We start from the raw sequence: 23368 nt of genomic DNA, 5'->3' as shown, positions 1-23368 counted from the left end.
TGACACTCATAGGCGTACAAGATCAGCTCAGGGTGTGGTGTCTCAGCACAGAGTCACAGAGGGAGGGCACAGGATGAGCTAGAAAATCAAGAGGGGCTTCCTGGAGGAGCCACGGCTGGAGCTGCACTGTTAGGACAGGACAGAACAGAGGGCATTTCAAGAAGGGGCGACTGGGTGCTTTGGAAACAGCAGAGGAGGGCACAGGTGGCTTTGGCCCTGAGAGGAGGAGCCAGGGGCCCGGAGGGAAGTGGCAGCGGTCGGCAGGGGGAGGGCAGACACCCCTGCCACAGCCCAGGACACGAGGGGTCTGCTCTCGCTGGGTTTCACGTGGTGACCAGTGCACACCAGTCATCGGCCCTGTGCCGGCAGGGACACGTGGGCTCCAGCACTGCTGGCCACATCTGGTGGCACGGCCCGCACCCTCGGGGGCGGTCCCCCACCTCACTGTCCTGGGGACGGCGGCCCCTGCTGCACTCAGTGTGCACCGGCAGTGCAGGGAGCTGTCAGGAGAGGAAGAGCAGGAGGAGGGCAGGCCAGGAGAGGACTCTGCTGCCGGTCCTTGTCCCCGGGACCCCCGAGAACAGAGGGCGGCGGGCCCCCTGCCTGGCAGAGCGGCCTGAGCCGGGCGAAGCCGACCTCCTCGTCTCCGTGTCCCTGTGTTTTACATAATTAGGTATGTCCTTAATGTCACTGTGTCTTGTTAGAGAAGCTGCTAATCCTTAGAGCTAACAGGACTAACTAATTAGTGTAAAACACTTGGAAAATATAAGGAATTCAGACATGGAGTGTAATTGGCCAGTCCTCCTGGTATTGGCACTTTCCCGCGTCCCTGCCGGGGCCGCGGGCCCGGCTTCATCAAGGAGTGGGCGTTAGAGGTGGCGGCATAAGGGGACAGGCTGTCCTTACCCCGGGACCAACGCAGCACATCCTGTGCTGGATGAAGGGACGTGGCAGGGATGAGCCAACTGGCCGGGCAGACCCCTCGCTGCCCCGGGACCTCAGGGAACCACGGGGGGCGGCTGAGGCTCCAGATCAGGAACGGATTAGCACCCGCAGCCCGATGGTGGGGGGGAAGGGCGGGGCCCAGGTGTGGCTGCCCCCAGCAGGCTTTCGGGGATCGGCCAGGTTGCAGCAAACCTGTGTGATTTCTCTTCTCTGGGAAGGAGCCTTTGACATTGCCTTGGACCCTCTCCAGGGGGTGGAGACGGAGCTGCGAGTCACCTGACACACGCAGGTTGTACTTTCCCTCCTTGAAAGATAAACGCGCGCCTTCTTAGTGGGCAAGTTACTCAGAAAAGATACCCACGCCCCAGACCTGGCCAGCACGTGGCCGCAGGCGTGGCTTTTCCACTGGCGGTGCTGGAAGTGGGCCCCCCAGGTGTTCCCTTCGGTGCACTCCTTCCGTGGGCGTGTGCGGCTGTCAGCATATCATTCATCTCTCTTTAAACCACGGTGACAGTATTTACATCTAAGACCAAGATGGCCATTATCTGAAGTCTCCCCTGGAAGCTCTCCTCACAACTGGAAAAACACAGCAGCCAGTCAGCAGAGCCGCATCCTGGGCCAAAAATAACGGCCAGGCCGCCCGGGAGACCCAGACCGACAGGGGCGCGGTGGGTGGGGCCGGCTGCTGCGAGCAGAGGAGATGAAGGCCCAGCCACACGTCTGGTGACTGGAGCACTCAGACCCGGCCTTGTGGGGATCTGCTCCAGACAGACTAGCTCCAAGAAGGCGTCTCTGGAAAGAAGTGTTTTTAATTTATAAAAAGAGAATCAGTGCACAAGCAGGAAGAGAAGCAGGGCCCGGCCAAGGTGGGCAGCCAGCTCTCCGCGCGTCCCGGGAGCGTCCCGGCAGGCCGGCCGTTCAGAGCGAGGCCTCGGGCGCCCTGCCGCTCCCGGGGGGGCCCTCCCAGCCCCTGCTGGCTGCACAGTGATGTCAGTGCCGCATGCGGGCTAGTCCAGCAGCCGTGTCCCCACGTGGTGGTCTCCACACCTGTGTTGTAGAAACATCTTCTCAAGGCAACTTCAAAACGTATTTTAGTAGATAGATGTGTAATATTCCTGACAAAAGCTGGCACCTGGGGTCCTCACAGCGCCCTCTGATACACTGCGCCCCCCACAGGGAAGGTCAGTGTTTATGTTTTTGGTCAGGAAGCCCAGACTGAAGTCCAGGGCCTTCCCCTCACTGTCTGTGGGACCTCCCTGGAGATTGATGCCCCATCATTCTAGAGTCAAGTCTGAAGCAGCCCACGTGTGTCCGTGCAGACTTGGCGAATGTTCCAGGAATTTACAGGAAAGGGTCTGTGAAATAGTGAGCAGGGCAGCGTCTGCATGCTGTGACTCCCACAGTCCTCGGGTCACCCTGCAGAGGTGAACACACTCGGCTTCTGACCACCGTTTCTGCCCCCTCCCCGAGCACACTCCCCAGGGAGTCTTGGGACCTTTGGCTGTGTGCACAGAAGCCAGGCGGAAGAGCATCCATGGCCCCGCTGTGTGGGAGAGAAGGGCGGGATGAGTCTGGACGTCCATAGAGATGGACTATGAGCGTGTCTGTGGTGGTGTGTTCACAGGATGAAATATTACGCAGCAATGAAAGTGGACACAGCCGCCGACTGTAACAGGCATGAGTCTTAGAAGTACAACACCGAACACCTATCCTTCTGGAACCATTCCAAGAAACTGCAGCAGAAGGAACACTTCCAAAGTCATTCTGTGAGGTCAACATCACCCCAGTACCAAAACCAGACAAAGATATCACAAAAAAAGACAATTACAGGCCAATATCACTGATGAACATAGATGCAAAAATCCTCAGCCAAATACTAGCAAACCAAGTCCAACAGTGCCTTACAAGGATCACACACCGTGATGAGGCGGAACGGATCCCAGGAATGCAGGGACTTTCCAATATTCAAAATCAATCGATGTCATACACCACGCTGACAAACTGAAGAATAAAAACCCTGTGATCATCTCAATGGATGCAGAAAAAGCTTTTATTGATAAAATTCAACATCCATCTATGATTTAAAAGAAATCCTCTCCAGAAATTGGGCATAAAGGGAACACACCTCAGCACAGTAAGGGCCATATTGTACATGACAAACCCACAGGTAACATCGTAACGCAGCGGTGGAAAGCGGAAAGCAGGTCCTCTAAGAGCAGGAACAGGACAAGGATGCCCGCTCTCACCACTTTTATTTGCCTGCAGTTTTGGAAGCCCCAGCCACAGCAATCAGAGAAGAAAAAGAAAAGGGCTCCACCCTGGAAAGGAGGAAGTAACCTGTTATCTGATGTTTACAGACGACACAAGACTTCACGTAGAAAGTCCCAGAGACACTAGCGGAAAACTGCTAGAGCCCATGAATGAATTCGGTGAAGTCACAGGATACAAAATTAACATGCAGTGAATACACAAGCCTGTTGCATTTCTATACACTAACAACGAAGTGTCAGAAAGAGAAATTAAGGGAACAGTCCCATTCACCATCGTATCAAAAGGAACAAACCTACCTAAGGAGGCAGAAGGTCCACACTCCGGAAACTGCAAGGCTCTGACGAAAGAGCCTGAAGGCGACACAGACAGATGGAAAGCTGCGCCACAGTTCTTGGGCTGGAAGAGCCGACATTGTTAAAATGACCGTGCTCTCCAAGGCAGTCCGCAGATTCGGTAAAGCGAAAGAAGTCAGAGAAAGACAAATAATGTATGATGTCACTTATCGGTGGAAGCTAAAAAAAAAAAACAAGATGAATGAATATAACAAAAAAGCAGCAGACTCACAGATACAGAGAGCAAACCAGCAGTTACCAGTGAGGCAGGGTGGGGAGGGGGGCACAGACCGTTGGGTGTAGGAGTGTACAAGACGGGAATACAGCCAATATTTTGTAATAACTAAATGAAAAGTAACCTTTAAAATTGTATTAAAACCTTAAAATAAAATTATTAATTTAATTTAAAATTTAAAATTATTAAAAATAAAATGAATATTATTTCACAACATGAGTGCTGCACACATTTTCTTTTATTTTGTATCAAACATTCCATAACTTGAAAACCGGTCAGCAGGTCCCTGCAGGCCCCCGCTCCGCATGCCGCGGGCCTGTTCCTGGGGAGCTCCTTGGCACAGTGGGCAATTCCAGGAGTGGTTCCCGTTTACCGCCTTGAGCTAGTTTTGTGGGTGGGAGGGATTCGTCCTGTTCAGCAGGCTGAGCGGGCCCCCGTAGGCACCCCTGCTGGGAGGGCCGCCCCTGCTGGTGACCCGAGCAGTGGGCAGAAGCGGCGCTGGGGTGGGCCGCCCTCCTTGTCCACAGCAGCACAGCCAGGTTCCCGGAGAAGCCCTGGCAGGGCCCACCCCGCCTGCACGGCCACCGCTCCGGGAGCTCTCGCCCCCACCCCACCCTCTCCCCGCACACCAGGCTGCAGATCCAGCCCAGCCCCACCCACGGGCTTCCGCCCTGGGATGGCCGACCTGCAAGCCTTGGGTTTGGCCCCAAGAGCTTTCGGACTCACAGCACAGCAAGACACGGGCCGAGAATCGTCAGCCACGAACACTCCTGGGCCTAGTGCAGCAACTCGGTGCAGAGAGCATCGTCTGCCCAATTAACCAAAAGACCCAGGCCGGAGGGAGAATGTTCAAAGGAGCCCCCTGGAACGCGGGTGAGGAGGAGGAAGGCTGCCGCGGGGGAGCCCTCAGGCCACACCGGCCGGGCAGCCTCCTAGCATTGGAAGACTGTTGTGCCAGCGAGGGTTGGTCAGACTTCCGTTTGCTGGACATTTCCGCAAAAATGATTGAAGTGAACCTGTCCCTTCAAGGAGAACAGCGGACAGTATTTGTTACCAATGATAAAAATGTGTTTCAGAACAAAAATGAGAATTTTTGGAAACTTGTATCTGCCAGTATGAGCTTTATCGCTTCTAAATACTTAGATTTTCCTGACGAGCTTGGTGGTGACAGAAACACGCGTTGTTTTTATTATGTTGAAACGCGTCAGTATTTGGGAGGTCTGCGTGACTCGGGGCGCCAGTCCTGCCCGGTGACCAGTGCACGATGTCACAGACCCAGGCGTGGTCAGAGATCCCCACACTGTGCAGGAGGCATGGCCTGAGTGCAGCGACGGACGTGCACTGCAGGGGGTTAGGTCCTGCCCTGCGGCTAAGCTTGAAGGATCCCCCATGGCCCGGTCTGGGTGTGGGATCCAAAAAGAAGATCTACAGGTTTCTGAAAAGACTGTTAAAATAGCCCTCCCTTTTCAGCCCCAAGTCTGTGCGAGGCCAGTTCCTCAACCAAGAGAAAAATCACAAAGGCTGAAGAAGACGGAAAACCCAGCTGCCTTCCTTCGTGCAGGCTTTAGGAGATTTGCATAAACGGTAAACTACACTGCCCTTCTCACTGTTTTTTGTTGTTTTTTTTTTTGCTTTGGAAAATACAGATTTTTAAAAATTCAACATGTGTGAACGTAGGCTAGTATAATGGGGGTTTTGCTATTTTTAAACAAACTAATAGATTTAAACTTCTCCGTTTTATGTCCCAGTTTGCTGTCAGTAGATGTAGCCCCCGTGTCTATTGTTGGGGCTGCAACAATTTTTCCGAGCGTAAAGGTGAGGAGAGCTCAGGTTCTGAAAAGGGCGGGGGGGTGGGGATGGGGCTGTGGGACATCCGTGCTTAAGAATTCCGTTCAGAAGTTACACCCAAAGACACGACCCCATCTGGGTAGGTGGGAGCTTATCTGTCAATTAAAATGAAATACCAGGAGCACATCCACGCTCTGTGCTGGGCGGTCCCCGAGCAGCAGCCTAGGGCCGGGGAGAACTGAGTTATCACTCAGCCGCGTTATTTTGAGAAGTCAGAGGCAGATAGTTTACAAAGCAGCTTTTATCCTTCTGTGTAAAGACCAAAACACCACCCCTAAAAAAGAAATAAATTTAAAAAAAAAAAAACCAAATTGCAGACGGATGGCGCTTTTAGCATCCTTTCCATCCTAATGTTCCCTGAGCTGATGAGAGAAACTGGCAGCTGTTAGCCAGCGATTCTGGGGCTTTTTTTCTTTTTGTCACTTTGTGTTTCATAAGTGGTTTTTAACCAGGCCCCCTTAAAATGTATTATTGTTAGAAAATAAACCAAGAGACGGGGGATAGTAATTTAGTGCCAGGAAGTTAATTCCAGAGACCCCCGACCTCTGAGCAGTCACGTGGCTATTGATTTCCAATACCGTGAGGTGGCGTGCCACCCTGAGCGTGGGGTCCAGCAGGTTCCAAACAGTTTCTCCCTTATCAGTTGAGTCCCTGAGTACTTTAGCATTAAGACGACAAATGTCCAGAGTTAACGGCGTGTCACATGGCAGCCGGGCGGACGTGCCAATTTTCTAATGAAGTCGGGTTGTTGGCAAACACACCAGTCATCACATATTGAAGGAGGTCCTCTTTTGTGTATTTGCAGCACTCCTGAGTGCTTCGAAAGATACCAGTTACATCACTGTCTAAGGGCCAGGCACCAAGGGAGAGACATCTGCGCGCCGCCAAGACAAAAACAAGCGAGACCAGAATTAAAAGCAAGGTGGGGCTGGGTTTTGTAGGTTTTAAGGCATCAGAAATATTTTTTCCCGTTGGCTCAGTGGAGGAAATATTCTCAATAAAAGCAGTGGCTCCGACGCCCGGGTTTCTCCCAAAAAAGGCGTCTTGGTAAACCCTCCCTGCTCCCTGTGTGGGGAGATCAGTACCATTTCTCTTAATATGGAGGGAAGCGGAAGAGTTGGTGCCTCTGGGCCTGAACCCGGGGACGTCAGCCTCCGACTCGTCGGCCGCGATGTTGCGAAGCAGGGGAGTGCTCGGAGACTCTCCCCTGCGGAGGCCAACTCTGCCAGCTGCCGCAGCCCTCCCCCACCCCGACCAGGGGTGAACGGTGGTTGCCATCTTGTATTGCTTACTGGAAATGTTATGTTCACGGGACGAAAGTGCCATCGCTTTAAATATCAGCATTACCGGAGACTTTAAAGTTATTTTTTTACAGAGATGTGTGTGATAAAAATTTTTAAGCAATTGGAAGGAGTTGGTGGGGGAGCAGAACTATGAAATAACAACAACAAAAAAATCAATTCTCAGTTCGGTCGGGCCAGACAAGCACTTCTCGTCTCAGGTAAGTGGTTTAAAGTCAGACACGTCTCATACTGGACTTTTTACAAGAATGGAGAAATTTATAATGGAATTCAACAAGGAAACTGGAAAAACAGCCAAATTGGTGCAGCAAAGTGGTTAATAGGATCATTAGCCTACTCGCTGTATTTTTTTGGACATTGTGTGCCTGTGCTGTGGTCCTCGAGACCAGATTGCAGGAACAGGCTGACAGTTAGCAGCTAACTCAGCAGTGCTGGGTACAAACTGCCATCTTCCTGTGGATTTACAGCTGCCACTTCTGCTACTTCAATTAGTTCTATAGCACACAGATGTTGCTTAAATGTTGCTGCTAATGATACTGCAATAAGCGTAAGATTCATGCCATATTTTGAGGCGCGTAAATTTCTCAAGCGGCACAATTAAAGTGGAAATACTAGGTGGGGAGACCTTGGCAGTCTCTCCAGCTTGGAAGGCACACCCGCTATGCAATAATGGGTCAAAAATTCATTCAAGTTTTACTGCTGTTCGGAGTTTTAAAAGACTTTTCACAGTTGAATGCAAAGTAGTAAAAAGCAGGGTATTAGGAAATGAGAATGCAGTTCTGTGATTCAGACGTGACTTTTAATTTCAAATTGAAATCACATGCTCACTTTTCTGGATCTGACCAAAGGGAGCAGGTACAGGCTGAAGAGATGTCGTCCTGAAGGGGAGACGGTCCCAAGTGGAGAGTAATTCGTGGCGGGGCCAGCAGCAGAGTCAGAGCTGCCAGGACTCGGGGCAGCGCTGCGGTCACCTGGCACCGGCCCCGCGTTCCCGGGAGCCGAGTCCCTGAGCAGGTACTCTGCCGTCCTCCCCTCCTCGACAGGCTCCCAGACCAAGACTGGGAAGACACACTGGGGCACACTCGTGTGTGTGCACACCCGCTTGCAAACACGTTTTTGCACAGACACGCACGTGCACACACACCCAGCCTGCGCCTCTCACACGGGTGGAGAGTGAGGACAGGGGGGACTCCGGAGCGTCTGTCAGAGCCTCTGCCTAATTTGCAGTCCTTTGACCTCCCCGCACTGTCCCCTGCCTGTCGCCAAACTTTCTTTTCCATGAAAAATCTCTCCTGCGCAGAAAAGCTCCCTGCCTGGTTGTCAAAGATGCTTTTGATTTCCTCTCACACCGACTTACAAGGCAGGTGGTTCTGCGGGGGAGGTGGGCACCCTGAAGGCCCATCGCTCCCCTCCTCTGACCGTGCAGCCGGCCCCACCCCACCGCACTCACCCATCTGAACCGTCTGTCCAGGGTCCTGTACTCCCGCCATCCCCTTAGGGTTCGAGGCCCCACTGCACACAGGCACCGGGAGCCCCATCCGTGTCTCTCTGGGGTGATTCTTTCCCAACAAACCCTGCCCCGGTGGTGAGGGCTGTCTGCAAAAGGCGTTTCAGCCGATGTTGTCTTGTAGATATTTGCCAAATGCTTATCTTCCCCCTAAATGATGCAAACCGTTCAGTGAAGCCTTCCCCAGGCAAACCCAGGCCTGAGTGGTTCAACCTTCAGTAAACTCAGCGTCTGTCTGTCTGTCTGTCTGTCTGTCTGTGATCCCAGCCTCCTCACTCCCCGCTCCTCACCTCCCTCTTCCTTTCTTCCCTCCACCAGCCCATCGCTCCGAGCCCGTCACTTCTGGATTATGTGCAGCAAATCTTACACATGTCAGTATTGTCTTGTTCTGAAGCAGAAATGACAATGAGTTCCCGCTGACCTCGGTATGGTGCATCTCGCCGGAGCACAGCATGTATTGTGTCCCAGCAGCGAAGAGCCGTGTGTCACTGAGGGAGAGCGGGAAATGTCACGGGAGTGTTTCTGTGGACACTGAGCCCCGTGTGGGGGGCCGCCCGGCCGGTGGCAGGGGCCGAGCAGGGACCTGGGAACTTGTAACGAGGAAGGGGGGGAAGCTGGTCTGGCTGGAAGTCCCAGGTCCTGATGAGCTGTCCCAGAACCGGGGGCTGTGAGGATGGTCCGCACTGGGCTCCTGTTCGCGCAGGCAGAGCCGGGACCGGAGCCCGGCCGCTAGCTCAGACCTGTTCTCCGGCCCTTTACTGTCATCCATAATGCTTAATGTACTGTTTGTGTATGTTGTCCTTGCACTATGTTTGATGTGCTCTCATATATTTTATTCATCTCTGGCCTTCTGTGAAGGCAAGCTCCCAGCAAAACTGAGATTCATTATTTGTCGCCATCAATCAGCTGTCTCCGTGGTCGGCACCTCGTGGGATGGACTGGATTTTAAGCATAAGACGTAACTTCGGCTCTTCGGGGTGGTTTCGCTCTCTGGCCCTGGTGTCTGTCAGGGAGGCTGCCTGGACACTGGAGAGCCGGTCTGCCCTCAGGGCAGTCTCTGCACCAGACCTGCCCTCTGGGTCGCATGGTCTCAGGGCGCCCCGGCTGGCGCTACTAGGCTTTTTAGGATGCAGATGGAAAAGGAGACACTCGTGGTGGTGTAAGTGACAGACCCTGAGAGTTCACCACTCACACACACGGTTCAGTGAGGGAGGGAGGGTGTGCGAGGGCGCGGGACCATCAGGGTCTGCACAGCCCAGTGCCCGCATTGAAGTGGGGACCGACCCAGGGCCGTGGACTGAGGCTCCAGCCCCTTCCTGGGCACCAAAGCCAAGTGCAGAACCTCCATCCCGGGAAGGGAGGGAAGTCTGAACGGGATGACAGCAGAGGCGCCAGGAGTGGGCCTGGGACTGGCGCCCTGCCGGCTTCCTGGGGCCACAGCCACTTGGGGGGGGGGGGTCCTCCCGTCTCATCTGCACCAGTGGTGCAGACCCTCGCCTTTGGGGCTGTGTTGTTCGTAGTGGATGTTTGCCAGACAGACACACCTCCTCTCCAGGGCTGGCCTTGCATCCCAGGACAGCTGCCACTTCCTGGGCTCTGGTCACATAGAGGTGGAGCGACACCCAGGGGTCTTGGGGCAGCGAATCACCGGGTTAACCCAGTTCTCTCTGATGGGCTCCTGGGCTGGTGCTGGTCCTGTGACCCGCGGCCAGAGCGTGTGTGTGTGTCTATGTGTGTGTGTATCTGTGTGTGTGTGTCTGTGTGTGTGTCTATGTGTGTGTGTGTGTCTGTATCTGTGTGTGTCTGTGTGTATGTGTCTGTGTGTGTGTCTGTGTATCTGTGTGTGTGTCTGTATGTGTATCTGTGTGTGTGTGTGTGTGTGTGTCTGTGTGTCTGGGTCTGTGTGTGTGTGAGCTCCTAGGAGCACCGTGGTGTTGCTTCCAAGTTCAGGTGAAGGGGATGTGGAGGTTAAGCAGGGGAATGACAAAGGCGTCCTCTTCCCTGGCGGCAGGTATTTAGCAGATGGGAAAATATTAGCAGATGGGAAATCAGCAGATACATTTAGATCAAGATGCAAATTTAAAAGCTGCCGGTCCCCTGTACTAAATATTCACGCTGAACGTCTCTCCTCCGTCAACTGTCTTGTGTTTTTGATGAGCCGTTACCACTCCTCTCATTCCAGAGCCATGTAAAAATCGAGGGGAGAAAATTCCACACTTGAGAAGTTTACTGTGGATTCAGGTTCAGCATTCAGATAGGAGAAACTCCCACATTTCTGCCAACTTTTGGATTCGTATCACGGAAGAGTTCCCATACATCCTTTCATGAGTAAGTTGTTGATGTAAATTAACTGGTTCTCCGGAAGAAAAAAAAATGTCCTTTTCTCTCCTAAATAGCTCATACTGACACCTCCCTTGTGGAGTCATTTTTAAAACTGAAATCTGACCCCTTTATAATAGTTTTCAATACAAAAAGAAAAAAAAAATCCCTGAATAACAAAAATCACACCTGGGCCCCAGCAAGTGGCCGCCTCCGTTGACCAGAAGGCCTGGGGCCCCACGTCGCTCTCCTGGGCGGGCTTTCCCTCCGTATTGAAGTTGGAACCACACCTCCTGTCTACACAGAACGCTACCAGCACTTTGACGTTCGGTTTCTCACTTAATCCTCCAGGGCTACTGAGGCAAGGACTATGACAACCATTTCACAGGAGGGAAGCTGAGTGCCGGGACCCGTAGGTTCTAGCACCGCGGGAGCTTCAGTCAGGCCTCCGGACTGGTCTGGAGCTTCTCCCCGAGGCAGTTGAGCTGGATACTTTCAAAGGGGCCCACAGGCTACAAATTCCCACAATTGCTGTCTTACACGTGAACGAATGAACTTACTCCTCCAACAACTGGTTGAGTGTCCGCTGTGGGCCAGGCGCTGTTCTGAGCCCTCGGGATGCAACTGGGAGCCGGGCAGGTGAGACCCTTGCCCAGTGGGGTTTACACTCTAGAGAAGAGCAGTTTAAAGAAAACTACGGTGTGATACCACTTTTGTGTCGGATCTGAAAAAACAGAAGAGGAAGAAGAAAGCACACATGAACTTATTTACGAAACAGAGACAGACTCACAGACAGAGAGAACAAACTTACGGTTACCAGGCAGGAAAGAGGGTGGGAAGGAATAAATTAGGAGTTCGGGATTTGTAGATACACACTACTATATATAAAATAGATAAACAACAAGGACCTGTATAGCATAGGGAACCATATTCAATATCCTGTAGTCGCCTATAATGAAGAAGAATATGAAAATGAGCACATGTGTGTACATGTATGACTGAAACATGATGCTGCACATCAGAAATTGATACAACATTGTCAACTGACTATACTTCAATTTTTAAAAAAAATTTTTAAATAAATGGAGAGCAGGACCATTTCAGATCCCATCAGGCCATGAAGACAGAAGTTTCCTGTAATCTAGTAACTTGCAAGTCTATAGACGGGATCCAGATTCTGAACATGGATTGTTTGGGGCAGGTGATGAAATCTGCCTTTCTCCAGAGATGCCCGTGACCTCCAGAACGAATGACCCCTGCCACCCATCCAAGGGCTGGATCTGCTCATGTGGACTTGGTCACCCTTATTTAACTAGGAGGTTTGAGGTACATGATGAAATTGGCCTTGTGATTTTTTTCACACCCCGGAATTGGACAAAAGTGCGGAACCCACCCACCTCATCACCACAGACAGTAAGCTGGCGTCTGAGGAAGTTGCCCAAGTTTCAGGCCTTGATTAATTTGACTGCGATGTCTGTTGGAGTGTGGTTACCCTAGCAACAGCTAGTGGGCGACCTTGGTGTCTGCTCTTGCCGCCTCAGCATTCAGAGCCTGCGCCGCAGGTGTCAGGGGCCAGACAGAACGCAACCCTCAGGAGCCTGGAGCAGAAGAGGGTGGGGCCCCTTGCAGACCTGTGGTCCAGACGACGGCAGCGTCTCACAGCCCTCCTCCAGTTCACCGAGCTCCTTGGTGGCTCAGCTGTCCGTCACTGTATTTCTCCCCACCGTGCTCCCCCGTGCCACCCCCCGCTGACACTGCTGACCGCTGGTCCTTCTTTGCATCCACTCTTCATCATTATCCCTGACCTGTTATCCGTCCCAGCCCTGTGCGAGGCCAGGGCCCCCTCTCTGTGGCCACTGACTGTCGGCTGCCCCCCTGCTGGACCCCAGGCTCCTCAGAGGCCGGGCTCTGTGTCCCCGCTGCTGAGCCGCAGCCACTTCCTGCGCATGGCGGACCCCCATCACAGGTCTTCCCAGAAGGCCTGTGGTGCTCAGCGTGGTAACTGTGTCTTTCAATCACCTTTAAAATGCCATCATTTCTTACAGTATTTGATATGACTTAGTTTCAATGTTTTCCCAATATAGTTAGATTTAACTCTTGGGAAAACAAGTCTGTTTTTCCAGCGGCTTCCATTGTAACTAGAAAACTGGCTCCACTTAGAAATCTAAGGGGAAAACTTTGAGGAGATAATTAAGGTGGAGGTCAGTCCTCATAGATGGAAGAGGGAAGGACCTCAAACCACCGTCAGTGCCTCACCTCTGCACTCCCCCCTACTCAGCTTATCCTCTCCTCCCTCCTCTAGACCTTTAGACTGCAGCAATGCTCCCAATGCAAAAAGAAAAAAATGTACACACACACACAGCCATTGTAACAGCACTAAGACACCTTCTCTCCTTCTCTATCCTGGCTGCATTTACATTTAAGCCGCATGCAGTGAAAGCTTGAATAACACATATTTGAAATATTAATAACCCTGGTGCCAAAACCCGACAAAGACATTACAAGTGAAATACTAGTAAACTAGTATCTTTCATGAACATAGATGCCAAAAAAAAATAAAACTTTAACAAAAAGTTAGCAATGAAAATTAAGCAATGACCCAGTGGGTTTATCCACAGAATGCAAGGTTGGTTAAGTGTAACATACCACATCAACAGGACGAAGATGAGAAAGGAGATCATTTCAATAGATGCAGAAAAAGCATTTGAGAAAAATCCAACACTTACTTAAACAACTCTCAGCAAGCTAGGAATAAAGAAAAGCCCACAACATTTAAAATAGTTAAAAGGTGAAACGTTGAAAGGCTTTGCCCTAAGGTGAGGAACAAGGCAGTGTGTCTGCTCTCAGCACTTCTGGCCAAGGTGTACTTGACATGCTAGCCTGGGCTGTGAAACAAGTAAAACAAAGTTCATGAAGGTGGGGAAAATGTGAGACTGCCCCCATGTGCAGATAACTTGACTCTGTACCTGGGAAATCTGAATGAATCAGCAAGAAAAAAACTACAGAGCCCACAAGGTGAGTTTAGCAAGGCCCGTGTGCAAAAATCAATGGTACCTCTACCATTGCTTCCATTCTATCATTCTGCCAAAAGCAGTGCTATTTATAATGGCATCAAAAAGAAAATACTTAGAAATAAGCTTAATGAATAAGGTGTAAGACCTCTATGTTAGGCACTGCAGAGTGTTTCTTGGAGAAATAGAAATGAGCTAAATGAATGAAGGGATATACTATGTTCATGGATTGGAAAATTAATATTGTTAAGATGTCAGTTCTCTGAAAATTCCAGAGCAATTGCAGTCATAATTCCAGCAGGCTTTTATAGAGGTTGACAAGATTTTTTTTCAATTGTGTATGGAAATGCAAAGAACCTAAAGGAGTCAAAACAACCTCAAAAAAGAATGAAACTGGAAGGCTTTAGCCATTATAATCATAATAACAAAAAAATGGAAACAGCCTGGATGGCACCCTGCAGAAGAATGGGTAAGCCATTCACACTGTATCCATACGATGGAGCACTACTCCTCAACAAAAAGCGGTGCCCTATCTGTGTACGCAGCGACATGGGTGACTCGGAGATGTGATGCTGCGTGAAAGAAGCTGAACACAGAGGCAGCCAAGCTCTCTCATTTACAAGATGTTCTGGAAGATGCAATACTGACCCACAGGGAAGAAACTTCGGAAGGCTGCTTGCCTGGAGTGGAGTGAGGGGTTAACTAGGGAGAAACATGGGGGAACTTTTCTGGAGTGATGAAAAAAATCTATATCCCAATAGGGAGGTAATTTAATGAATGTACCTATTGTGTTAAATCTGCACAGGTGAGATTTGTGTGATTCAAAATATGTATGTTTTACCTGAGAAGGGGTGGTAATTGGAGGGCGGGAGGCACAGAGGAAGCAAGACTGGTGGGATGTCACTGGATGTGGGAGCTGGCTTACAGGCGTACCGGCTCCCTATGCCTTTCCGTTTACGTCATGTGTGTTTGAGATTCTCCATAACAAAACATTAGGTTTTAATTTGGCACATAAAATAAGAATGTAGTGGAAGATAAGACATCTTAGTAAGGTGTCCTTTATGTACAAAACTTAATGCATTTTCTCAAAAATATTTTTACTTCCTTTCCAAAGTCACTGGTTTATATCTGGTGAGCTGAGCTGGGTGTCACTGTCTTTGGGCCTTTGTCCCTTATAGTGTCCCTTGATGGGCAGATGGCTGCACTGTCCACGTCTCCTTTGCCAGGAACCTCTGAACGAGACGGTGTCTGGAAACAATTTGGGAGGTAATTGTGCTGCTTTCTTAGCATCCATTGTTACTTGACATCTTCCCCAGAGGCGAGAGCGGGGTCTTCCCAGCGGTTCAGGGGTGTGCTCTGCACCAGCTCGAGGGGGGCGAGAAAGTTGTGAGCAAGTCCTCTGGGAGCCACACAGCTTCCAGGGTCTTCCCGGAAGTTTTTAGGGAAGAATGTAAACTCTTAAAGATGATGCTGGAAAAATAAAATCAGCTGAAAAGTAAAGACAGCTTTCATTTCCCAACCCCCTGAAATAACAGTCAGGCGCGGAAAAGGGGGAAAAGCCGGCCGCGTGAAGCCCCCCGCAGAGTGGCACGAGGACCTGCGGGGGGCGTCCGTTCATCTAGCTGAGACCCCTCCATCCCTGCGCTCAGCGCCGGGCGTCTTCCCTCGGCATCAGTCGTGAGCGACCCGCGGTGTGAATGGGGCCCGCATGGCGGGGCTCCCCGAGGGAGCCGGCCCGCAGCACACGCCCCATCCAGGCCCAGCCTCTGCTCCCCGGGTTTCTGACTTCTGTAAATGGTTTCATCCCCGACCTCTTCTGTGTAATTGGTGAATTTTAAATGGGCACCATATGTTCTTTTTTGCAACCTCGATAAAAGTTCTCTGGGCTTATGGTATTAATACAACCACCATTATATTGAATCATTTTACTTTTTTTTTTTTAAGCCAAAAAGGCCTTCCTTTGGATTTCTTTACGCATATGTGCTGTTTCCAGATTGAACCCTAATTTGCTACCATTGAGGAAATCAAAGGCATCCTGACAATGCCAGCACTGGTGAGAGTGCTCTGATATTATTGACAATAATACTTTGCATAGGCTTTAACGTTTGTGAAATGCAGGCACGCCCGTTATCCGAGTGCTGGTGTATCACTTAAGGAATTAACGGGGACTTGTCTGCTTTGTATATCAAATAACCATTCATAAGATTAATTTGTGGAAGAGAGGAAAAGGAGCTTTGAAAAGCAATCAGGAAAATTGGCAAGTACTTGAAAGGCTTGAGGACAGCCCACGGCCACGGCTGTCACCCAGGGCCAGCCTGGTTAGCATGTGGGAGTCCCTCCCCCTTGGACCTGGGTTGTAGAGCAGCTTCTGACCCTTGACCTCTAGTAGAGAGACCAAGAGTCAGGATGTGGCCACCAGGGCAGGGCACTGAACCAGCCTTTCTACTGACCCCGTGACCCTTGGGAACAGCCTGCCAGGCCCCACAGGAGGGTGAACCAGTTCTGAACCCCAATTTCGGTTCCCGGTCTGGGTGTGGACTCTGCTAGGGTCGGGGCGCTCAGGGTGGGCTTCCGCTGGCTCCTGGCAGCAGACTGGGCAGCATGCGGAGAAGCCAGGCGGAGAGGCTGCGCCCTGCTCACTGGGTGAGATGCGGCTTGCTTCCTCCTGGGCCGTGGAGTGAGCTCACCTGCAGCATCCCCAGCGTCCCGCTCGTCCCCGCGGAAGTGCACGCTGCCGTAATCCTTTGTGAGCACGGAGCAAGCTTGTTTCAGAAAAGAGTTAGCTCGAGAGGAGACGTGGATCCCCTGGAGATCGCCCTGACTCCTCCTCCCCAACAGAGCTGCGTTTTTATGATTTTTGCCATGATTCCTACTGTTTCTCTTTATTAATGCAATACAGAACTTTCTTCCAGGAAAGCGAGAGGGCCTGAAGCCTATTTCAGCTCTGATGTTAATTTGTTAACAACAACATCATCAGAGGGAGTCACCCCCAAAGTGCCAGGGGAGCCTGATGCTCCCCGCCTGGGGAGCCCCGGGGACAGTTTGGGGGGCACAGGCCCCTCCCCCATGGCCTGCGGGCCTGCTCCACCCTGGCTGCTCTGGGAGGGACAGGCGGCCACTAGGGACTCAGCTGCAAAGAGGGAGGACCTAGGGGTCTGACCAGACACAGCCCAGAGCGCTGCAAAGGACAGGGGCCCAGCCCCGGGTCTCCTAGAAAGCCCACTGTTCCCCACATGCCGTGTGACCCCCAGGTGGCCGCAGGGGGGTTGAACTGAGTGACAGGAGCAGGTGGGGAGCCCTGACTCAAGCTGGAGGGAGCGGGAGGGGCTTTCCTCCCAAGCCCCAGGGCGGCAGGGGTGGGGAGGTGGGCAGCTGAGGGAGTGGAGGACTATGCCCAGGGCCCGTGGTGCTGGGGCGGGAGGGACCTGGGGTGGGGCACCGATTTTCAGTGCACTGTTTAATGAGTTTGCAAATGCGTACCCTCGCGCAACCAGCACTCTGATCAAGGAGCAGACCTTTTCACTAACAAAATATTTGCACTCATGCTCACAGTAGCATCCATCACAATAGCCAAAAGGCCGTCGCTGGGTGAACAGATAAACTAAATGTGGTCCAGCGGCCTGGTGGAATATTATCTAACCTTAGTAAGGACATTGCGACACCCGCTACAGCATGGAGGGAGCTTGAAGGCGAAACGCTAAGTGAAACAGGCAGATGTTAAGGGACAAGCAGTGCGTGATTCCACTTAAAAAAAGTGCCTGGAGTAACAGTCAAACGCACAGAACGTGGAATGTTTGGATGTGGCTGACACCACTGAACTGGACACTTAGAGTGGTTACAATGGTAGCTTTTTATGTTATGTATACCTTACCTCAATTTTATTTATTTATTGTGTGTATGTATATTTTTATTGAAGTCTAGCCAGTTTACAATATTGTGTCAGTTTCTGGTGCACAGCACAGTGCTTCAATCATACATGAACACACATACATCGTTTTCATGCTCTTTTTCACCGTAGGTTACTGCAAGCTGTTGAATAGAGTTCCCTGTGCTGTACAGTAGGAACTTGTCTATTTTATATATAGTAGTTAGTGTCTGCAAATCTCGGACTCCCAGTTTATCCCTTCCCACCCTCTTTCCACCCCTGGTAACCATGAGTTGGTTTTCTATGTCTGTGAGTCTGTTTCTGTTTTGTAAATAAGTTCATTTGTCTTTTTTTTTTTTTTTTTTTTAGGTTCCACATATGAGTGATATCACGTGGTATTTTCCTTTCTCTCTCTGGCTGACTGCACTTAGAATGACAACTCTACACTGTTTAAGAGACGGGGGACTTTTCCATCACTCGATGGACTTCCCACCTGCCCCCTTCCAGTCACCCTCCACCCGCCATGGGACCTCCTGTCCTGCCTCTATCAGCGTGGATCAGGTCTGCGTTGAGCTTCCTATGCGCAGAATCGCACCCTTCATATCCGGCTTCTGGAGCCCTGCCCTGGTGGTGTCTGAATCGGGCGTTCATGCCCCGCTGCTGGTTGATGCTCCACTGTAAGAATACACCGCAATGTGTTTTTCAGTCTTCTGTTGATGGGCAGTAAGTTGTTTCTGGCTTTTAGCCGCCATCAGTAGAGCTGCCGTCAACATTCTTGTTCTAGTCTTCCGTGGACGCGTGTTCGCGTTTCCCCCAGGTATGCACATAGGGACCTAATTTACCTTTATAGACACTTTCTGTTTTCCACAGTGGTTGCACCATTTTACACACTCACCAGCAATACAGACAGCATTCAGTTTGTCGTTCTTTTTCATTTTACCCCTAATGGGTGTGAAGTGAAATCTCACGGTGGTTCTACTCTGATTTCCTGAATGCCCAGTGGTTCTGAGCACCGTCCGTGAGCTTCCTGGCTCTCCTTACTTCTCCCTGGTGATGTGGCTGTTTGCTCCCTTCTCGTGTTCCCATTTGTCATCTCGGTAGCAAGTTGTAGAAGTTCTTTATTCTAGAAGCAACTCCTCTGTTAATTATTTGTGTTGGAAAAAGTTTCTCCTGGTCAGCCGCTTGCCTTTTCATTTTCTCAGCAGTGACTTTTGCTTTTTAAGCAAGAAATTTACTACAAGGTGTTAAGTAGCTCCAGAGTCACTGGAAGGACGTTCGGGGGCCAAGTTGGCAGGACAGATTCCAGGCGCACAGGAGCCTGGCCGGGGGGGGGAGCGCTGCGACTGGAGCTGCCACCAGAGCCACGCTGCTTCTGTCACGTCCAAGAAGTCTCCTCTGGTATCTTCCGTGTTCTTAGACTTTTTATTTTGCCGTGACTTTAGACTTAGAAAACAGTTGCAAAGACAGCACAAAGGGTCCCACATGCCCTGCACCCAGCTTCCATGATGTCCCGTGGTACAGCGATCACAGCTAAGAAGTTCACGTTGGTTGGTCCTGTTCACTGCATTACACGCCTTATTCAGGTGCCACCCGTTTCCCTGCTAATGCCCTTCTGCTGTTTGAAGCTCCAGTCCAAGGGGCCGCACTGCATCTGGTCGCCGCATCTCCTCAGGCTCCCCAACTGGCAACCGTTTCTCACTTTTTCCTTTTCTCTCATGACATTGACTCAATGTTTTACTTTATGCTTGAACTTCACGCCCTTAAGGTGTTTACTACCTAGTCCCAGGAGTTTTCTTCCAGACTGCGTCGGGCGTTGTCCACGTGCAGTCGTACCGTCTGCGGCGGGGGGGTCATTCCACCCCCTCCTCTCCCGCTTTTATGCCTTTCGTTCGTTTTTCTTATCTTATTTCGCTGGTTATGACCTCCAGTCTGTGTTGAACAGGAGTGAGAAGATTGGACCTTCTTGCCACGCTGACCCGTCCTGGGGGGAGGTCGCCCGGGCCCTGGCCACCAAGCACTGTGTCGGCCGCAGTTTTCTCAAAGATGCCCTTTGTCTCACTGAGGAGTTTTCCTTCCATTCCTTGTTGCTGAGAGTTTTCACGATCAATGAGCTGAATTTATCAAATGCCCTTCCTGCACCTGATGAGATGACTGTGTGGTGGTTCTTCTTACTCTGCTGATATGGCGAATTACAGTTGACCTTCAGGTGTTAGAATAACCTTGCATTTCTAGAATAAACTCACTTGGGCACGATGTCATCCTTGTACATAGTGCTGATTTAATTTGCTAATATGTTGTAATTTATTTTTGTGTCTCTGGTCAAGAAAAGTAGTGGCCCATGATTTTCTTTTCCTCTTTCTGTTCTCAGGCTTACGCTGGACTCACAAAATGTACTGGGAAGGGCTCTCTGTCTCTCTTCTCTGAAGGAGTTTAAGGATTACCTTATTTTTCCCTCAAATATTTGGCAGAGTTCACCAGGGAAGCCCTCTGAGCCTCAGGTTTCCTTTGTGAGAGGTTCTTCACTGCAGGTGCGATTTTTAAAACTGATGTAAGGCCGTTTACATTTTATATCGGTTTTGTATCAGTTATAGTTTTCTAGGAATTTATGCATTTTCTCGGAGTTATTAAATTTCAGGCATGATGAGGTTCCCGGTATCCCGTTCCTAACCCCTTCACGTACAATGTCCTTTTCCTCACTCCTAATATTAGTATTTCGTGTCTCCGTTTTTATCAGCTGTGCTAGGCACCACGGTTTCTATGGCTGCATAGCGAATTGCCCCAAAATTAAGCGGGAAACAACAGTGACTTACTATTTCTCACTGTTCCGTGGGTTGGCTGCTTATTTCCTCTCCTGGTTCCCCCGGGCCCACTCCTGTGGCTGCATTTCACTGGAGGGTCCGTGAGGCTGGAACTGTTGAGGTTGGCCTCACTCACATGTGCAGTGTTGACACTGGCTGTTGACTGAAGCACCCCAGTTCCGAGTCTCAGGCCCTCTCATCCTCCTGTAGGTTAGACAGACTTCCTGGTCTCAGGGCAATATTCAAAGAGGGCAAAGGCAGAAGTCCCAAGGCCACCTGAAGCCTAAAGTCAGAATGCACAAAGTGTCACTTCCACTACATCCTAGTGACCAAGGCAAAATCACCAGGCCAGCCCAGATCTAATACAGTTGAGAAGAGCATAGGAGACATGGCAAGGGTTCACTGCAGAGGGCCTTGCCTTCTGTGAAAGAATTTGTGTCCATGAAGTCGTCTGTCACATTCCACAGCCTGGCTGCAAATACCGTATTATTTCTCCCACCCCCACATGCCTAAAAGGCTTGTTCCAATTTAGGCGACAGACTCAATGTCCGGGATCTCACGATCTACATCAGGCCATCAGGATATATACACATGGCTCCTCTCGTGTGACTCGTCTTGGTCCAGAGATCTGCAAACTAACACACCAAGTTACCCCGCAGACAGAGCCAGGATGGCCACAGCAGCCCCTTTGCATGAAAAAGAGGAGGAACACGGGCACGTGGAGATCCCTGGTCCTCACCACTCCTGAGACCCAGGCGGCCCAGGGCGTCCGAGCCCCTACTCCAGAGGCAGGAGCTATTCCTTGACTAAGGCCAAGTCCTGTTCCCAGGAGGGATTTCCTAGTCCAGGATTCTCCCCATCGTCCTCATTCTGCTCTCCAGTGGCCCTTTCTTTTCTATCAGAAATGACCCATGTTTGAGGGTCAGAGGCGTTCTCTGTCTGCTTCCTGCCCATAGAAACCTGGAGGCCCAGAATCGCCTTTTCATTTTGAACAGCATCAGCCCCTTAGTTCCTCTGGTAGTGTTTTATTAATATAATTTTCTTAAAAATTTTGTAGGTCTCCTATGAATCTTACATGAGTTTCTTCTATGCCCCCCAAAAGTCACAACTACAATTCTTTTCAAGACAGACCTCTCTGTATTTTGGATGTGTTAGGATTCTCTGAGACAGTACCCTCAGACTTCTAGAAGCCCTTTTTCTCTGGTTGACAGGGTCTGAAAGGCACTGCTTCAAATCTTTCTGAGTTCTTACAGTCACTCCATTGATTCAGTCTTTACTCAGAGGCCATTTGTCCCTCTAGAATGTTTTGCTGACTATTAAAACTGAAAATGTGAAGTACTTCCGTTTTTCACTCAGCTAGGTGCTCCTAATTCTTTTATAGTCTCTCTAAATTCTGCTTACAAACAGCAAGGGCTTTGTTGTTTGTTTTGGGCTATTTTCTAAGCTCATCGCCCCCACAGGAGGCTAACTGGCAGTTTCAGCAGTCTGCCTGCAAGTATTTCCACCCCGGCTTACTTGCTCCGTAGGCGCAGTCTCTGTTTTCCACGTTCACTGCTGAGGTGGTCTCGTCCCCTGTTCTGCCACTACCTGACACAGGTCCCTGTTTCTCCAGCTCCGGGTCCGTCCTCTAGCTCGTCCAGCTCTACTGCAGGTCTCCTCAACAGCTTCTCAGCCTCCCCTGCTACCTAAACTCAGTGCTACCTGTTTTAAGTTTTTGTCACAGCAGCCCCTCACTTCCAGATACTAATTTCCACTTCAGCTACTGCCGCATAACAAGCCACCCAAACACTCAGGACAGCGATGATTTGCTACTTTGCACATTTCTGTGGCTTGGCTGGGCTGTTCCTTTCACAAGGGTCCTTGAGGCGGGGGCTCCAGGGTGGCCTGACTCACGTGTCCAGCAGTTGCTGCTGCTGTCCCCAGGGCCACCTCTGCTGTCCCCCAGGTACCCTCCTTGGCTCCAGGAGGCCTCCTCTCTGGCTGTGGCCTCAGGGCCATGTATCCAAGAGCGAAGGCAGAGCCTGCACAGGCTGGAGGCTGAGGCCCCGAGGCACAGCTCCTCTTCCACCGTGTCTCGTTGTCGGTCCTAGCGAGTCACAGGGTGGCTGGTTTCAAGGGTAGGGGACCTGGGCCTCGTGGCACAGAGGCAGTCATGACAAAGTCCCAGCAGAGGAGCCCGGGAAGGCTTTTTGCCGCAGTCTTAGGAAACAGGCTGCACATCAAGTGGCACTTAGTGTGTGGTTCCCTCGGGACCTGGTGGGGCCTTGGCATCCCGTGTCCTCGTCCTCACCCACCGTTTCTCCCTCGGGCCCCACATCACAGCAAGTTCCTGAGGGCGGTGACTTCCGAGGGGGTCCTCTCCCTGCCTCAGCCTCAGAATGGTGGACATCGAGAGCTCTCAAAGTGCCGTCCTCGAGGGCCCGCCGCAGCCCTTTCCCTCCAGGGTTCAGGCGACGTGCAACAGCGGCTGGGGCACTGGGGGAGCCAGGTTTGTGCTTGAGCAGCGGCCTGCTTGCCCTCGCCTCTCTCCCCCGGTCCCGTTCCAGGATGGGCCTGGCCCTCCCCTCCTCAAGGGAATGATCGAAAATCTAATAGTGATGCGTCTCAAGGGCCCTTCCCCCAAAACATCCACACTCCGCCCAGAGGCACCTGTCCCCCGAGCTCCCCCCACCTACCTGCACGTGGGCGCCCTGGCCTCCTGCCGGAGCTGGAGACCCCGACCCACTGGGAAGGGGCTGGGCCCCTCATCAGCACAGGGCCCTGGGCTGAGTGTCCCCAGGTTGGCTCTAGCTGTCTCATTTCCGGGCTCCGTGCCGACACCTGCCCATCTTTCTCCTTCTCTGTGCACCCCCAACCCTCCTTCCTGCGTGTTACCAGTGTAGGAATGGCGAGGGGGCGGCTGTTTCAGAGGCTGCAGGGCTTCCCTGGACTCCACC

At 51.3% G+C, this 23368-nt stretch overlaps 1 long non-coding RNA gene across 1 annotated transcript; it reads left to right on the top strand.

Annotated features, from left to right (window-relative positions):
- Positions 1-7452: 7452 nt before the first annotated feature.
- On the top strand, positions 7453-15809 carry LOC116666909. Its single transcript, XR_004323712.1, has 6 exons — positions 7453-7946; positions 8758-9598; positions 10622-10767; positions 11110-11397; positions 14948-15035; positions 15722-15809. It is a non-coding gene; the product is annotated as an uncharacterized LOC116666909 (long non-coding RNA).
- The last annotated feature ends 7559 nt before the right edge of the window (positions 15810-23368 follow it).

Source organism: Camelus ferus, chromosome 11, assembly GCF_009834535.1.
Source record: "Camelus ferus isolate YT-003-E chromosome 11, BCGSAC_Cfer_1.0, whole genome shotgun sequence".
NCBI classification, from domain to species: Eukaryota; Metazoa; Chordata; class Mammalia; order Artiodactyla; family Camelidae; genus Camelus; species Camelus ferus.
This window is presented reverse-complemented; position numbering and strand designations above follow the sequence as displayed.